A 6,473-nucleotide genomic window follows, 5' to 3' on the forward strand; every position below is an offset into this window, starting at 1 on the left:
CAGGACACTCGAGTTAAATTTGTTAAGCCCAAGGGTCCTAAAGTTGCCAAGTGGAAGACGAACAAAGCTAAAGTGCAGCGCAAATGAATCAAACCAACTTTTGACATGTTGATGTACAAGTATGCCAACCAGTCGGCTGGTTCCAGCTCTAACCGGACATCATACTTGAAGCGACCAAGGTCACCATCAGATGATATGTTCAGTCAGTATATGAAACCGAGTGAACCAAAGGCGCTATTTCTAGAAGAGCATAGGCAAACTGTTTGGGACCGACTTGAATACACATATAATGGCCGATTGAACATCGGTAACTATTAGTCGGCTGGTCAAAACATGTGACCGGATGGAAACTATCCGAGTGTAAAGATGCACCCAGGTGGAAGCTATCCAAGTGAAAAAATGTGGCCAAGTAGATTCCATCCGACTGAATTCCATCCAAGTGGATTCCATGCGAGTGAATTCCATCCGAGTGGATTCCATCCGAGTGACATCCATCCGAGTGGATTCCATCAGAGTAAAAAGGTGTGCCCGAGTGGAAATTTCATGCATCAGGGAAGTCAAAAAGAATGGCGTGGTAAGTCACCAAGTGTTGCAGTAGTTGAGTCAGGAAAAGGCGAGGAGAAAATGGATGTCGACTCGCTTATCTTGGGCACCGAAACATTCGCCATACAGCAGCCGATTGTGCATAACAATCCGACTGAGCCGATACTTGCTATCGCGCCAAAGCACTCGGCTAATGACCATGAAACAAGCACCAACCAAGTAAAAATGAGAGACCCTAAATACACTCAGCCAAAGTGGTGTCCTCCAAGGCTAAAAAAGACACAAAAAGAGGAAACTATAGAGGTTAAGGAGTCAAGAGATGGCAGAACAGGAGGCCGAGAAGCAAAGGGATAAGTTGTTCAATGACACTCGACCCATGGTTCCAGCAAAACAAGTGTGGAGGCCTAAAAAAATACAAGATACAACAGCTTCTACATCTATCACAACAATACCTACATCACCAAAGGAGGACGATGCAACAGGTATCACATCGTCTGCGACACTTCTTCTCCTTCACTAGGACAGATTTCAGAATCGGTGGATGCACTTGAGAAAGAGGATGATATGTTAGATTATGAGTCGACATCGGTTCATGAAGGTATGGATATCAATATGGTGTATTACTTACCTATTGAGTTCCGTGCTGTAGATGAGGAAGGGGAGGTGGCTCAGCTGGATTTTGGCCCTAAAAATGCAATATTCGAGAAGCCAAAGGAACCAGTAACACATCTGAAACCATTATATCTCAGAGGTCATATCAATGGGTCACCGCTCACTCGGATGCTTGTTGATGGTGGTGCTGTGGTAAATCTTATGCCCTATTTGGTCTTCAAGAAATTGGGTTTGCCTGATGAAGAATTGATCAAGACCAATATGGTGCTCAATGGATTTGAAGGCAAAGAGAAAACTGAAGCCAAAGGTGTGATGTATGTGGAGCTTACAGTCGGAAGCAAAACTTTGGCTACTGCATTCTTTGTCGCTGAGGTGCAAGGTAACTATAATGTCATACTTGGCCGTGATTGGGTTCATGCAAACCAGTTTGTGCCATCCACTATGCACCAGTTTTTGATCCAATGGGTTGATGATGAAGTGGAAGCCATTCATGCGGATAACTCGTCCTGTGTTGCTTTGGCCGATGCATCGGTGGATTGGCAACACCCCAATGCTACTTGCTTGATGGGGCATGACTTGACATAGTTCGATTTCCTCAGTGCGACCAATAATGGTTTCGTGCCCGTCTCTTTAAAGCCGACTGAATGCAATCGGCTCCAAGGTATGATATGTTTAAATGGATTCTAGTTCCGAGTGGTTACAGAAACGTCTTGTAAAATATCGGTCCAGCGAGGATGATATGTATGAGTCTATAGAGGAGTTAGATGACATGGATAAACTTGGACAAGGTTTTACATCATCTGATCCATTAGAAGAGATAGATATTGGAGATGGTTCAGTCACTCGGCCAACGTTTGTAAACAAAAATGTGAGAGCCGATTGTAAAGCTAAGTTAAATGAGCTATTGAAAGAAAATGTTTGTTGCTTTGCATGGGAATATCATGAGATGCCAGGTTTAAGCCGAGAGCTAGTGGAGCATCGGTTACCTATAAAGGCCGGTTTCAGACCTTACAAACAATCGGCCAGAAAGTTTAATCCAAAAACATATGACCGGATCAAGGAAGAGATTGGTCGTTTGCTTAAAGCTAATTTCATTCGACCTTGCAGGTATGCCAAGTGGATTTCTAATATTGTCCCAGTGGAGAAGAAAGGATCTGGCAAGTTGAGGGTGTGCATTGACTTCACAGATTTGAATAGGGCTACACCCAAAGATGAGTATCCCATGCCAATAGCCGATGTGCTTATTAATGATGCTTCTGGACATAAGGTTATTAGCTTTCTAGATGGTAATGTCAGATACAGTCAAATTTTTATGGCCGAAGAGGACATGTACAAGATAGCTTTTCGATGCCCTGGTTTCCTTGGTTTATTCGAATGGACAGTGATGACATTCGGATGAAAAAATGCTGGCGCCACATATCAAAGGGCTATGAATTTGTTTTTTCATGATTTACTCGGTGTCATACTTGAAGTTTATATTGATGATATTGTTGTCAAATCGGATGCTTTTGAATCTCACTTGGCCGATTTGCGTTTAGCTTTTGAAAGAATGAAAAAGTATGGACTGAAGATGAATCCTTTAAAGTGTGCATTCGGCGTGTCAGCTGGCAAGTTTTTGGGTTTCATTATTCATGAAGATGGCATAGAGATTGATCCCAAAAAGATAGAGGCCATATAGAAAGTGGAGGCTCCAACATGCAAGAGAGATATGCAAAAGTTCCTTGGCAAGGTCAATTATTTGAGAAGGTTCATAGCTAATCTGTCAGGGAAAGTTGATGCATTTACTCATATCCTTCGGTTAAAGAATGATGCTATTTTCACTTGGGGGAAAAATAGCAAGAAGCCTTTGATATGATCAAGAATTATTTGTGCACTCCTCAAGTGATGAAAGCACCTAAACATAGGGAGCCCTTTAAGCTTTATATTGCATCAGAGGAAGGTGTTATTGGTGCTATTTTGACTCAAGAAACCGAAGGAAAAGAGCATGATATTACATATTTGAGCAGGCGCTTATTGGACGCCGAGACAATGTATACATTTATTGAAAAATTATGTCTATGCTTATATTATGCTTGCACAAAATTGAGACATTATTTAGTGCCGAGTGCTTGCGTAGTAGCTTGTCAGACCAATGTCATTAAATACATGTTGCATAGGCCAATTCTTAGTGGTAGAATTGGCAAGTGGGCTTATGCTTTGTTTGAATATGATTTGGCTTATGAATCTCTAAAATCCATGAAAGGCCAAATTGTTGCTAATTTCATTGTTGAACATCGGATTAATGACAAGCATGATATTGATATGAACCTTGTTTCATTAGTACCATGGAGATTATACTTTGATGGTTCAGTTTGTAGCAATGGCCAAGGTGTTAGTATTGTTTATATTTCTCCTCATAGTGCTTTTTTAAGCCTCGTGCCACTTAGAATATTTTTGCACAAACAATCAAGAAGAATATGAAGCATTGTTATTCGGCCTAGAGAGGTTACTTGCTATAGGTGTTACACATATTGAGGCTTACGGTGATTCGTTACTAGTAGTGCAGCAAATATCCAAAGTCTTTCAGTGTTTGGACGAATCACTTAATGTTTATGTTGATAAATGTCTAGATATAATTTCTACATTGGATTGTTTTAGCATTGCTCATATATCTAGGCATGACAATCAGAGAGCAAATGAGTTGGCACAGCAAGCATCCGGTTATCATGTTGATCATGCCATGTTTCATATTTCTCAAAGACCGATGTCTTGTCTTGCCAATATAGGAGGGGCCGAACCAGAACCCACTGATTCGTCCCTTAACAAAAAAATCTAGTGCAGGTGACAATACCGACTGGAGGAAGCCCATTGTTGATTACTTGTGCAATCTGAGTGAAAGGGTGGACAGGTCTGTTCGGCGTATGGCTTTCAAGTATACAATGAGAGATGATGGTCTTTATCGCCAAATAGTCGATGATGTTCTTCTAATGTGCTTGGACGAGGACTAGGCAAGAGTTGCTATGGGAGAGGTACATGAAGGAATTTATGGCACTCATCAGTCGGCTCCCAAGATGAAATGGTTATTGCGACGTGCTGGGTTTTATTGGCCGACTATGATTAATGATTGCTTCAGATATTATAAGGGGTGTGAAGCTTGTCAAAAATTTGGTGATATTCAATTGGCTCCTGCTGCTATGTTACATCCTATTATCAAGCCGTGGCCTTTCAGAGGTTGGGGTTTAGACTTCATTGGACAAATCCATCCGTCTTCCTCAAAAGGGCATCGGGGTTTAGACTTCATTGGACAAATCCATCCGTCTTCCTCAAAAGGGCATCGGTTTGTATTGGTGGCAACTGATTATTTCACTAAATGGTCTGAAGCAGTACCTCTCAAGAACATGACACATACAGAGGTAATTCAATTCATAACCGAGCACATTATTCATAGATTCGGTATTCCTCAAATGTTAACTACAAATCAAGGTTCATCTTTTATGTCACACCAAGTCAGAGAGTTTGCCGAATCTTATAATATAAAGTTGCTCAATTCCTCTCTGTATTATGCCCAGGCTAATGGACAAGCTGAGTCTAGCAATAAAATTTTAATCAAGCTCATCAAGAAGAAGATTGAGGATAATCCGAGGAGATGGCATGAGTTGTTGTCTGAAGCTTTGTGGGCACATAGAATTTCAAGGCATGGTGCTACGAAGGTGACTCCATATGAGCTAGTATATGGTCAAGAGGATGTTTTACCAGTGGAAGTAAATTTGAATGCTTTGAGAATAGCCAAACAAAATGATTTGTCGGCAATAGACTTCTATAACTTGATGATGGACAACATTGATGAGGTTGCCGATAAACGTTTGGCTGCTTTGAAGGCCATAGAGAGAGACCAGTTGAGGGTGGCAAGAGCTTATAATAAGAAAGTCAAGTTGAAGAATTTTCAAGTTGGTGATCTCGTCTGGAAAGTGATTCTACCGATTGGTTCAAGGGATAGGAAATTCGGGAAGTGGTCTCCGAGTTGGGAAGGTCCTTTTAGGATTACAAGAATAGTTCCCGGAAACTCATATTTGGTGGAATCCATACAAGGGACAGTGTTACCTAGAGCTCTAAATGGCAAATACTTGAAGAAATACCACCCGAGTGTGTGGCAAGAAGCCTAAGTAGGCAATGGCCGATATACGATTATCGCCCTTAGCACAAACATGGCCCATACATAATTATCGCCCTAAGAAAAATAAACGGCAGATATACGATTATAGCCCTTAGCACAAACATGGACGATACATAATTATCGCCCCAAGAAAATAAATGGCCGATGCAGTGTTGACATCGTCCTTAGAACAAACGTCGTGCATATTATTTTTCGGCGTGCAAGCTTTGCCAAAAAACAGGGGGGGGGCATGTGTTGACATCAGATTTTGGCACGTCATAAAAGAAAATGAGATGGCTTCGATTGAAAGGATTTTTAGCATGAAAAGTTTCACATCGCCGAGTGAAACAATTTTGATGTTTAGGTTATCATCGTCCGACTCCATCTTAGGGGCCAAAATTGTACTCCGAGTGCCAGAATTCAATGTTCCGAGTGGTTTTCGGCCGATCATGCATTCAAGACAACCTTGGATTAAGGAGCTCTCTAAATAAATTGTCTTCGTCTCGTTGAGGCAATCGACTTTGATATATAAGCCATCTCAATCCGAGTTCGTATGCAAAAGTTAGAGGCAATATACTGCAGACTGAATTTAAACGGAAATATGGCGCGAGGTACCACACACCGTGTCTGATGGGTCACGCGAGCAATTGGGCCCTCAAGAGGGCCTTGAATCGAAAGACCTTCAACACAAGAAAGTTTCGTCTCGTCGAGCCGATCGATTTTCATATATAACTCGTCTCAATCCGAGGTCGTATGAGACCTGGAGAGACAAATCAAGATCAGGATATGTTTTCAGTCTGGAAATCCGAGTGAAAAGCTTACCATCCGAGTGAAACTTACTGATCGAGTGAAAGTGTGTCGTCCAAGTGAACTTATTATCATCCGAGTGAAAATATAGTCATCCGAGTGAAATTGTACTCCAGGTGAAAATATTCCGAGTGAAAAGATTACCATCAGAATGAAAACTTGCCGATCGAGTAAGATATTGCCTTCCGAGTGAATATATAGTCATCCGAGTGAAAGATTGTCTTCCGAGTGAATATAGAGTCATCCAAGTAAAAGATTGTCTTCCGAGTGAAAATATAGTCATCCGAGTGAAAGAGTGTCATCCGAGTGAAAAAGTCCAGTCCAACTATCCGAGTGAAAGACTAATATCCGAGTGGATGAGCTCGAATCCGAGTGAAAC

Source organism: Triticum aestivum, chromosome 6A (genome assembly GCF_018294505.1).
Source record: "Triticum aestivum cultivar Chinese Spring chromosome 6A, IWGSC CS RefSeq v2.1, whole genome shotgun sequence".
In the NCBI taxonomy this organism is placed as follows: Eukaryota; Viridiplantae; Streptophyta; class Magnoliopsida; order Poales; family Poaceae; genus Triticum; species Triticum aestivum.